This window comes from Grammomys surdaster, unplaced genomic scaffold (genome assembly GCF_004785775.1).
Source record: "Grammomys surdaster isolate TR1022 unplaced genomic scaffold, NIH_TR_1.0 167, whole genome shotgun sequence".
Taxonomy (NCBI): domain Eukaryota; kingdom Metazoa; phylum Chordata; class Mammalia; order Rodentia; family Muridae; genus Grammomys; species Grammomys surdaster.
Genome location: NW_021604615.1, coordinates 13199658 through 13210829, shown reverse-complemented (window position 1 = coordinate 13210829; position 11172 = coordinate 13199658).

The window sequence follows — 11172 nt, the reverse complement described above, 5'->3', positions numbered from 1 at the left end:
AAGAAGAAGAAGAAGAAGAAGAAGAAGAAGAAGAAGAAGAAGAAGAAGAAGAAGAAGAAGAAGAAGAAGAAGAGGAAGAACAAGAAGAAGAAGAACAAGAACAAGAACAAGAAGAACAAGAAGAAGAAGAACAAGAACAAGAAGAACAAGAAGAGGAGGAGGAGGAGGAGAAGGAGGAGGAGGCTGTGGCTGTAAAGTTGGCTTAGCAGTTAAGATCACTGGCCTTACAAAAGACCCATATTCCAGAATCCTTGTAACAGGGACCATAACCATCTGTGGTACAGGTTCAAGGTGGATCCCATTCTGATCTCTGAGAGCATCTGCATTCATATGTACGCAACCTCACGCAAACATATACATATACTTGTTTGTTTTGGGGGTTTTTTTTTTGAGACAGGGTTTCTCTGTGTAACCCTGGCTCTCCTGAATTCACTCTGTAGCCCAAGCTGGCCTCAAACTCAGAGGTCTGCCTGCCTCTGCCTTTGCGTCCTGAGTGCTAGGATTAAAGGCGTGCACCACCACCATCCAGCATTATACACATAATTTTGAAGTAACAAACACAATAATTTCTTAAGAAGTAGTAGGTAAGACAAGTTCTCTGTGCCAACCCCTGTACTCCACCCTGTCCATGATGACTAAAGTCACAGATATCACTGATCTTGCTGGCTACACCGTGGCAGCTCTGAAAGTGACAGCCCTGAGGAGGAGGAAATCCCCTGTGGGAAACTACCGTGGAAAAGTCCACAAGGATACAGGTTCATTACAGCATCCCTGCCAGGGTTTCCAGGGCGCATGGAACCCTGGTCTTGGTGGAGCTCAATTCTTTCCAGCTGCCGTAAGAGACAGGTTTGGGGGGTTGTTTATACACTGGCAAGGCTGGGGAGGAAGAAGGGATGGGATGGGGAGGAGGGGTGGGAGCACCATAAACAACAGGATCCGCTCCTTCCAAGCCCCTTCAAACGGAAATGAAGAAAGCGACATGACACCGTTGTCACCAGCCCACAAATTCACGCTTTTTAATTGACACTTTTTTTGTAGGTGGCATTGGATAAATTAAAGACTCCCTTCCCTCCCTTCCACACTCCCTCCCCATTATGCCTGAAGTTTGACCAAATAATCTCAGGGCTCTCTGCTACTTGGTGTCGTAAAAAAACAATACAGTAAAGGAGCCCAAGCCACTGCTATAGTCCCCAAGGCTAGAGTGTCCCCTTGGTTTCCCCAACAGTCTTTAACAGCCCTCGCTCTGGTGCCCTGAGAACATGTACTGACACCTCACCATCCTTGATGGCCCATGAAAGGCACGAAGACGGGAGATTTGTCCACAGTCCTGGGAAATGAAGACACATTTCCTTCTCAGAACATGCAGGTTCTCAGGGAGACCAATAAAAAGCCCCCATAAAGCAAGTAACTGAACTCTCCAACAGGATGGAAGGGCCCGCCTGAGCCTGAGGCCTGGGCACATGAAGAAAAGGGGTTTACCCGTAGTTTGTTTGGTTTCAGTCACGGCCATTGTAAAGTAGATGGCAGTGTCTCACTCCGCTATTTAGGTGCAAGCTACCACTCTCAGTTGCAAAAAGCCGGAGGTTTCAATCACATTTGCTTGGTTCTCTGGTCGTTGGAAGACACTGTGCAACAGGAGAAAGAACTGATTGGCCTGAGAAAGGAAGCGCAGCTGAACGCTGTGCATACAAGAGTGCACTCACGATTATAGTAACACATGTCCAATAATTTATAGCTGAAAGCTTTATCTGGCTTAGCTTGACTTGGGTTTGAAATAAGCAGCCGGCTTGCTTCCTCCTCTTGTGTAACTCGTGGTAACACTGAGCCCTGATTCTAGGCTACAAATAAACCATTCCGTGTGGAAAAGGAATTAGCTGACGCGTCAGCTCACCCGGAGCCAAGGTCTTGTTGAGAGCCCTAATTAAGATGTTCTGCGGTGAGCTGCTGAAGAGGGCTTTGGGTGTGTTTCAGTCCCCTGCTTTGCTTTAGGAGTAAAGGCTCCTCACACCCTTCTAACCCTAGGTTAGAAGGTTGCTGGTAGCGCCGTACTCAGTGGCGATTCTGAGCTGACAAGAGGCCTGGTGCCATGAGCCACTAGGTGGCGCTCGCGCACCTCCTCTCCTGCTCCCCTTTTAACTCAGAGGAGACCCAGGGCCTCTGAAGTGTCAGCTTGAGTGATACGTATGCTCAGAAATGCCTGCGTAGATGGCACAAAAGTATTGCTAAAAGCTAAGCGGTCGCAGGGCAATTTGCATTTTTCCAGTAAGTCGCCAGCCCTCTCTAGTTGGGATCTGGCTCTAAAGGTCCATGAAGGTAATTAGATGCTCAAATGTTATCATCCATTTTCCACAAAATGAATGTGAGAGATTTCTATTTCCAATAGCAATCCACCTGACAGTCAAAGTCAGTAATGAGGCAATCATCCAGTTACTTTAACACCAAACTAAACGTAGTGTTCATGAGCTAGACCCTTTACTGGCTATGCACAGCAGGGTCCAAAGACCCGGGTTTTACCAGAGCCAGGTTTACCCATACGCTTGCTGTGCTCATTAAGAAAAACAGTCAGGGAGCATAGCACTTCCTTTTAGTCCCAGAACTCCAAGACAAGCACACAGATCGATCTCTATGATTTGGGGTCAGCCTGGAGTTTCAGGCCAACCAGGGCTACATAGCAAGACCCTGTCTCCAGAGAGAGAGAGAGACAGAGAGAGAGAGAGAGAGAGAGAGAGAGAGAGAGAGAGAGAGAGAGAGAGAGAGAGAGAGAGAGACTGACTGAATCTGAGTTCAGATCCTAGCACCCAGTTAAAGACAGGGCATGGCCACCAGGATTTATAATCACAGGGCTGGGTGGTGGAGACAGACAAACAGATCACTGGAACTTACTGACCATCTGTCTAGTTCCAGACTCAATAAGAGACCCAGTCACAAGGGACTGCTACAGAGACTGATAAAGCATTACCCATCAACCTCTCTGGGTCCCCACGTGCTTGCACAAGCACAGCGGGTCTCATTCACCACATACACATAGATATCACACTCACACAAGGAAGGAAGGAAGGAGGGAGGGAGGGAGGGAGGGAAGGAGGGAGGGAGAGAAGAAGGGAAACAGTCTTTGTTATGCTCTTTGTATATAGTGGGATGTTAATCCAACACAAAAAGCAATGGAACCATCAAGCCATGAAAAGACATGATAGAAATGGCCCTGCCAATCACCAAAGAAAGGAAGCCACAGAAAGACCTTCTGCTGCATAATTTCATTAGACTTTATAAGAAGGACAGGGACCGGTCCGGTGCCTGCAGAATGCAACACAACAGCCTTCTAGGCAGAGGTGTGTGATCACATGATAGGGAAAGCATCTCACAGTGTGGAAAGCCTTGGGTGTATAATACTGAGAGTGACCAACACCACTGTAAACAGTGACTCTGAGATCCCGATGTACCAGCCAGGTCCACAGATTGTGACAGAGCACCCTCAGATGGAGATGTTCATATCCACGGAGGCTCTGTGTGCAAAAGCAGAGGATGTGTGTGCCCTTTGCATCTTTGGTCCAATTTTTCCATGGATCTAAAATTACTATCGATAAGAAACTGTAAATCTTAAGAAACTTCATAGTTAAGCTTTCTCAGCCATGGCCCACAACCTGCTCTCCTCCACTGAAGTGTTTGAGTGGCTGTCTTTATGTGGAAGCACCAGACATGCCATCTTCTCTGAAGCAAGACACAGGTCATTTTTACTTCTTTTGGTTAGAGAGAGGGAGATTCCCACAGAAAAGTTGATTCACATACTGGAGACAGAACAAGACGTGGAACCCAAGTCAGCGAACTCTGGGGTAATGTCTAGAACTCCCAAGAACAGATTTCGGGAGATACCTGCATGCAGAACCAACTCACTCAGGCTTGACTCCAGACAAACTCACGTGTTTGGAGCTAACAAGAGCCACATACCTGACACAGGTTGGAGACCATGCTATCTTATCTGTATACATGGATGAGCCTCTTTGTCCTCCGCAACTGCACATACGAGACAGAACAAAAGGCTCTTTCCTGGACCTATATTCCTTTGGGCTCAATCAGGACACTCCAAACATGGGTCTATTTGAAAAGAAGTCAGGGTAAGTGGGGTCAGAATGAGAAACTCTCCTCAGTCACCACACAGGACATCTCCCTACATCTAGTCATGGCCTCACACGTCACACGGAGATTTCCTGACCTGGTCTTCCCATCCTGCTCGGATCCTAACAAGATCTGTAACTTTAGCAAGGGTTAACCTTTCTGTGTGAAACTTCTCTTCCTCTAAGCTGGGATGATCTGATCATAACAGGCCCTATCTTAGAACTATCCAAGACCCAGTTCAGCTTTTTGCTGAAGCATTTATTTGGCCCAGATTGAAAATCCATTGTGAATGACCACCGTCCCTCCCGAGCAGTAGGAAGGCCTCCCTCTGAGAGAGCCGTGTGCGCGCTGTGCACGCATCAGCTTCACCATGACCTTTAAACACATATCCAGGACTGGAGATGCGGCTCGGACGGGTGACTCTGCCTATCATGCACAAAGCTGTAGGCTTGATCTATGGGACTGCATAATCCTAGAACTTAGGTGGAGACGGGGTGGGGGGGCGGTTTGTCAGAATTTCAAGGTCATCCTTAGCTGTATAGCTTGGGCTGAATGAGACCTTATCAGTTAGGGAAGGCAAGGAGAAGGGAGATGGGGAGGAGGAGGGAGGGGAGAGGGATGGGGAAGGAGAGAGAAAATAAACAGAGAGAGAGACAGAGAGACAGAGACAGAGAGAGACAGAGAACTGCCAGACGCACGCATGCTCAGTATCCACAGAGCACCCTCTTTCTGTCCTGTGCCCCTGATTAGGACAAGGACGAGCCACGCTTCCCTCTGCTTCAGGGAGGCCTCCTTGCTCGTTATTGTAGCCGGAACACCCAAATATTTCCCACATGAGGTTGAGCAGTCTCTGGACTGAAGGTAAGCAAAAAGACCCTAGAACTTTCTTCAGCAGAAATCGAAAAAGCTACGGTTTCTTCAGAGAGTTCCTGACGTGTTTTTTCTTGTTTTCCTTCCTGGTTAGGGGCAGGAGGAATGAACCATGGCCTCCCCATGATCTCAGGGCAGTCACCAGTCAACTATGATATATTTACTGAGAAATTTTTAATAAATAAACCACAGCCTTGAACCCATGAGCCCTTATAAACCAGCCGGTTCTCATGGGGCGAGTTCAGGGGCTTTTATGAAGCAGTACTCTGTTCTCATGAGAATTTTATTAGAAACTGGAGACTCGAAATGCATCGAGCAGGAAATTTATGAGGCTGCATGAGATCTCTTCCTTTCATTTTGTCATCCGGGTTAATTTACTTCGCCGTCCTATGCTGATTTACTCTGTAAGTTTCAGTCCTGAGCACTGTCCCAGATTTCTCAGCAAATTTAAGCCAGCTAATTGATTTCTTGAACTTTCTACTTTCCATTTTTACCCTCGGAGTCAGATGGATAATTATTGATAGTCTATAAAAGAAAGTCCTTGCAGAATCTATGGGAAACATAAATGGCTAGACAAAAATATGGCCTCGGCAGGTCTTCCCAAACATCCGAGAGATAAACAAGAACCATGGTGGGAAACATCTTTTACAACCGCAGACAATCCTTCACGTCTCTGACTATTCTACTTGATCGTTTCTTCAATTACTGTGTTAATTGTGTTTTTACAAAAGTACCCAGTTTAAAAAAATCTCACTCACTCCCCCTCCCCCTCTAAAATCCCTCTTGTTTAGCATCTTGTAACCCGACTTGGAAACAGCCCAAACCCAGAATAGATGTTTGTCCCGCTGAAGTGTAGAGGAAGTGTCCCAACACGTTTCTTCTCTGGGCCTGTTCCAGTGTTTCAGAGACCTCCCTGTTAATGGTGTGAGGGACGACGCCGGGCCGGCTTGGCCTCGGCTGAAGTGAGTGAGTGACACAAGAACCAGCTCTTTATGAACTAGCTGACCCCTGGTCATTGTTTGCACCTGACTTCTGGGTAGCATGTCCCCCAAAGGTGGCATTTCCCAGTTTCCGAATTTGTTCTTTGGCTATGACGGTGTTTTTCCAACCAGATCATTGCTTTGAGTTCAGCAGGTTACTACAGTGACCTGGCTGGATTATTTTAATGTCTTCTAGCCAGTGCTGCAATGCCTAGACATAGATTTTAGAAAAGAAAGTATATATGTATGTATATATGTATGCATGTATGTATGTACATATGTATGTATGTATTATCTACACGCACACCTATCGTATGGTTAATATTGTCAGTGTGGTGGGATCTAGAATTGCCTAGGAGACAAACCTCTGGGCAGGTCCTTGAGAGCGTTTCTATAGTGAGAAATCCCGCTATAAACCCAGGAGAACCATCCCATGGGCTGAGCTGAAGGAGAGAATGAGCTGGAGTATCATCCTTCAATTCTGTTTCTCGACGGCTGATGGCATGTGACCAGATGCCTCACGCTTCTGTGGCTCTGCTTTCCCCATTGTGATGGGCTGCACGGCCACTGCAGGCCAAAATAAGCCCTTCCACTCCTACATTGCTTCTAGCCAGGTATCTTGCCTTAGCAATGAGAAAAGGATCTGATTCAATCTTCTTAAGAGAAGTTTGCAAGAAGGCACACACAGTGCTGAGCTTCAGAGCCCACCTGGAGAGCACCATTGCATTGGAGAGATGCTTTGGATGACAACTAATCCTACAAGAAGACACTCCTCACCACAGGACAACAGGAAAAATGTGAAAGAGACAACGGGGGTATACCTTGACAGGTATCTTAGAACATGCAAACCCAAGACACCGGGAGTGTTGGGTAGTCCTGGCATGGACATTCGCACATCGGAGGTAGGAAAGCAAAATGAAGCAGACACTTTGGAAGATGGCAGTTGCACATACAACTAAACTCGAGTCACCTTCAAGACCTGCACTTGGGTCTCTGGATGTTTACCCAAAGGAATTAAGAACTTCTGTCTACACAAAAACCTACACACAGGGATGGAGTTACAGCTCAGCAATGAAGTTTTCCTAGCATGTGCAAGGCCCTGGGTTGTAATTTCTTGCACCTCACAAATATACATGTACCTATACCTATACATCCTACCCATATATATACACATATACATCATATACACACACATACATATATATATATATATACATATACATCATATACATATATCATATACACATACCATATACACATATAGAGAGGAAGGAGGTAGAGGGAGTGAACTTAAAGCAGATAAAAGAGGGATCGTAAAAGGATGTATGTCTATCCATTATTATTTCAAGGACCTAACATTGAAAATGCAAAACTATGGACACAGTGGAAAGCCAGTGGCTGCCAAATGATTGGGGCAGAAGCATGAGCAGGCAGATCACAATTTGGGAGCAGACACTCCTGTTTCCAGCACTCTGGGTGGATAGTGTCACACGCTTGTCTAGAGGAAGAGAAACCATGCAACACTACGAATGAGCTAGGGTAAGCACTGGGTTCTGGATCACAGTGGCATCAGTGAAGCTCAAGGATTATGACAAACACACCCCTCTGGTGTGGTGGGATGCTGAGAGTAGAAAGGCTTGCGGGTCAGGAGGGGGGACCCGTGGAGTACCGGAGACATGTGTGGTTTCTGCTCTGCTCGATTATGCCGTGAGCCTAAAACTATTATTTGTTTACAGCCCTTGAAAGAATAAAAACTCAAAACAATAACCACAAGAGACAACCTGCATTTAGGAAACACGAGCCCCAGATCTTCTGGATTAGAGAACTCAGCCTCAGGGCAAGCCACCATAACAAGCATAAAGGGGAATCGATCACATCTTCCCATCAGTGCCGAGCATACACACTCCACCCCACAGGAGAAAGTGTGTTTGTTGCTAATAAGATTGAGGACGGACAATATGGAGGGTTTCCTGGAGGAGGTGGTTTAGCCCAGACTGAAAGAGTGTAAGTGCGCATGTTTGTTTGGTTCCTGGTAGGATGATGGGCAGAGGCATCAATTCAGGTCTCTTAGCCTGGGATTTTGACTCTGAGTCTTCCCGTAGCTGGCCTCCTCCTATTCCTGAGAAGTTAACAAATTGGTTTTCTTCTACCTCTGTGTTTTGATGGCAGGCCAAGGAAAGCGTGCACTGAATGAAAACCAGCCCAACTGTGAGCACAACAAACCCACGTCCCCAGCAAGTACCTACTCAAACAGCCACCACCACCACCACCGCCTTCCCCTCAGTGGGCAGAAACCCGAGTGGTGGATTTTAGCATTCCACAGGGCCAATTAGTTCAGCCTTTGTGGGGGCTTCTGGAAACAATAGGCAGGTCTGGCAGGGTCTCCTCTAACACTGGAATGTTTCCAGCCACCACACACAGGCCTGGGAAAAAAATCTAGGTCCCCTGGGATAAGCCCCAGAGGGCAATACCCTCCCCATTTGAGGCAGGAAGTCGTGAGCAGCCCTGGAGTAAGGATGCCCTAGAATAAACATAGTCTGGGGACTCGGGTTTAGCTCATAACCCTCCAGTCCTCACAATGCCCCCGTTGGATTGTGCCCATCCTGAGGGAAAAGACGAAACTTACCCAACACATAGGAGATTCTAAACTGGCACCCACTGGGTAGACATGAAACCCTCATATCCAGGTCACAAATAATTCAAGGAACCTGCTTCATTGCCCCATGTAATGGACTTAGTTTTATGATGCTCTCCAGATCCTTTTATTGAAACTCTTACTTTGGGTGCGCAGTCCTTGGGTAGCAGGGCCTTGGGAGGCTAATTACATCATAAGAGTGGGTCTCTTGTGAACAGGCTTACTTACTTATAAAAGGCTTGGAGAGTAAGGATGAAAATATATCCCATGGTACAGGTCTTCATCAAACTACGGCTGGATCTGAATGACCTTGACCTTGGTCTTTGTAGTTTCCAAGCTACTGTCCTCTAGCATAGCATCTGAATGGACCAAGACACTCTCTTCTCCTGCTGGTATTGGAGCTTAGCTTGTTGAATGCTGCCCAAAGTACATGCTTTTGTTTTCTAGACAAAGAACTCTGAAACGTTTAGATAGATTCTGCAGAGCTAGAGACAAGGGATGGATGAGCCATTATCGACTTTCTTTTAAAGAAAAAAAAAAACAAAAATCTGATGAGTCAGGCAAGCAAAACCAGGCATCATTGTCCTAAGATGACCCGGATATTCTAGACCTCTGTGAACCTCTCCAGTCTCTGCCAGGACTTCACTTGAGAACATTGCCCAGAATGTGGGAGGCACAGGTCAGAGTCAACGTGCCTGGAATCTCTGAGCATGATCAAAATAGAAACCAGCTTCGCCTTTGAGTTAGAGCAGAGAAGCGGCGGGAGGCCAGCTGGCTGGTGGAGCTCTCCATGCTGAAAGAGAACCTATCTTTTTAAAGATGTTCCTGCTCCAAACAGTCTGCTGTCTGACCACTTATGGCAGGGGGATAACGGATCACTGAAACCTGAGCTCTTGGGAACCAGGAACTATGTTCCTGTCCTCATGCACCGGTCCCCCCGACACCCCATCCTTTGGGCTGCTATCAGAGACCGGCACAGACTGGGAGATGACAGAGAGCAGAGTGTTTCTCTCACATAGTTCTGGAACCCAGAAAGGTCAAGGTCAAGATGCCAGCAGATACAGTGTCTGACGAGGACTGGGTCATCTTGTTACTGAAGTTGTTAGGGTCAGAGCCTGGACCCTGGCAGCCCCAACAAACTGGGCTCAGCCATCGTCCTCAATAGGGCCAATTAAGGAAACAAGTGAAGAGTGGAGAAAGGAGATTTATTCAGTGTGGCCACACTGGGAGAGGACAAAGAGCTCTGGGGACACAGTGCCCTCAGGCCATCTTGGGGGATATTTGGATATTTAAGTCCAGGATATTAGGGCTTAAATAGAAGGCTAGAAATATCCATAAGTGAAAGTGTGGTCCTTCCCACCCTTAACCTGTCTTGGTTCCTGTCCCTCCTGCAAAGTGGTCTGAACCAAGTGAGTTCTCTTTCTGGGAGGCTAGCTCCCCTCTGGCTGGCATCAGGGCTCCACACTTTTCTTCTCTCAGCACAAGAGTCCTGGGAAAACTCCTATTCCTTGGGTCTACTGCTTTAATAGTGTGAGCACTGAAAAGATGAAAAAACCCAAGTGTCTGTTTAGAGTGTCTTTTTTCCTGCCAGGACAGCTACACTCTGGAGGGAATGAGTGCTGTCTTCACAATGCAGAGGTGGCCTGAGGTGTAAAGGTCTTTATTATTACTTTTTAAAGATTTATTTGCAAGTACTACATTCTACCTGCATGTATGCCTGCAGGCCAGAAGAGGGCACCAGATTTCATTATAGATGGTTGTGAGCCACCATGTAGTTGCTTGGAATTGAACTCAGGACTTCTGGAAGAGTAGACAGTGCTCTTAACTACTGAGCCATCTCTCCAGTCCAGGCTCTTTATTTTTTTTATATGTATATAGCAACATTTTTAATTGAAACAATCATTTTCATCAATATATCCTGATCATGCTTTTCCCCAACTCTTCCCAGACCTTTCCCATGTTCCCAACCACTCAATTCCATACCCTTCCTCTTTTGTTAAAAAAATAGAAATAAAACATAAAAATTAGAAAACAAGAAATACACACAGCCCCTCCAACACACATAAAAACACAAACATGGAAATCAAAATATATAAGCAGAAGACTAAGAAAAAAAGATGCCCAAAGTAACATGAGACAAAAAGTCTACAACAATACCATTGAGATTGTTTTGTATTGGTTAACTGTTCCTAGGCATGGGGCCTAATACCCAGTGAGACACCATTGGAGAAAACTAATTTTTCATTTGTCAGCAGTTCTCAGTTACAGATAGCTTCTTGGTTAGAGGTGAGAAAGCCCTTGCCAACTTCCTTATTCTCAACTTTCGGACCCCGTCTGGCTTGAACTTGTGTAGCCCCTGAGCATACTTGCCACAGTCTCTATGAGTTCATGTGTGCATCATTCTTGCTGGGTTTGGATAACATGATTTCCTTGGAGTCATCTGCCACCTCTGGCTCTTACAATCTTTCTGCTCCCTTTTCTCCCTCCTGGTGGGAGGGAGTTGATGAACACATCCGGTTTAGGATTGAGTGCTCCAAAGTCTCTCACTCTGCACATTGTCCAATTGTGGGTCTC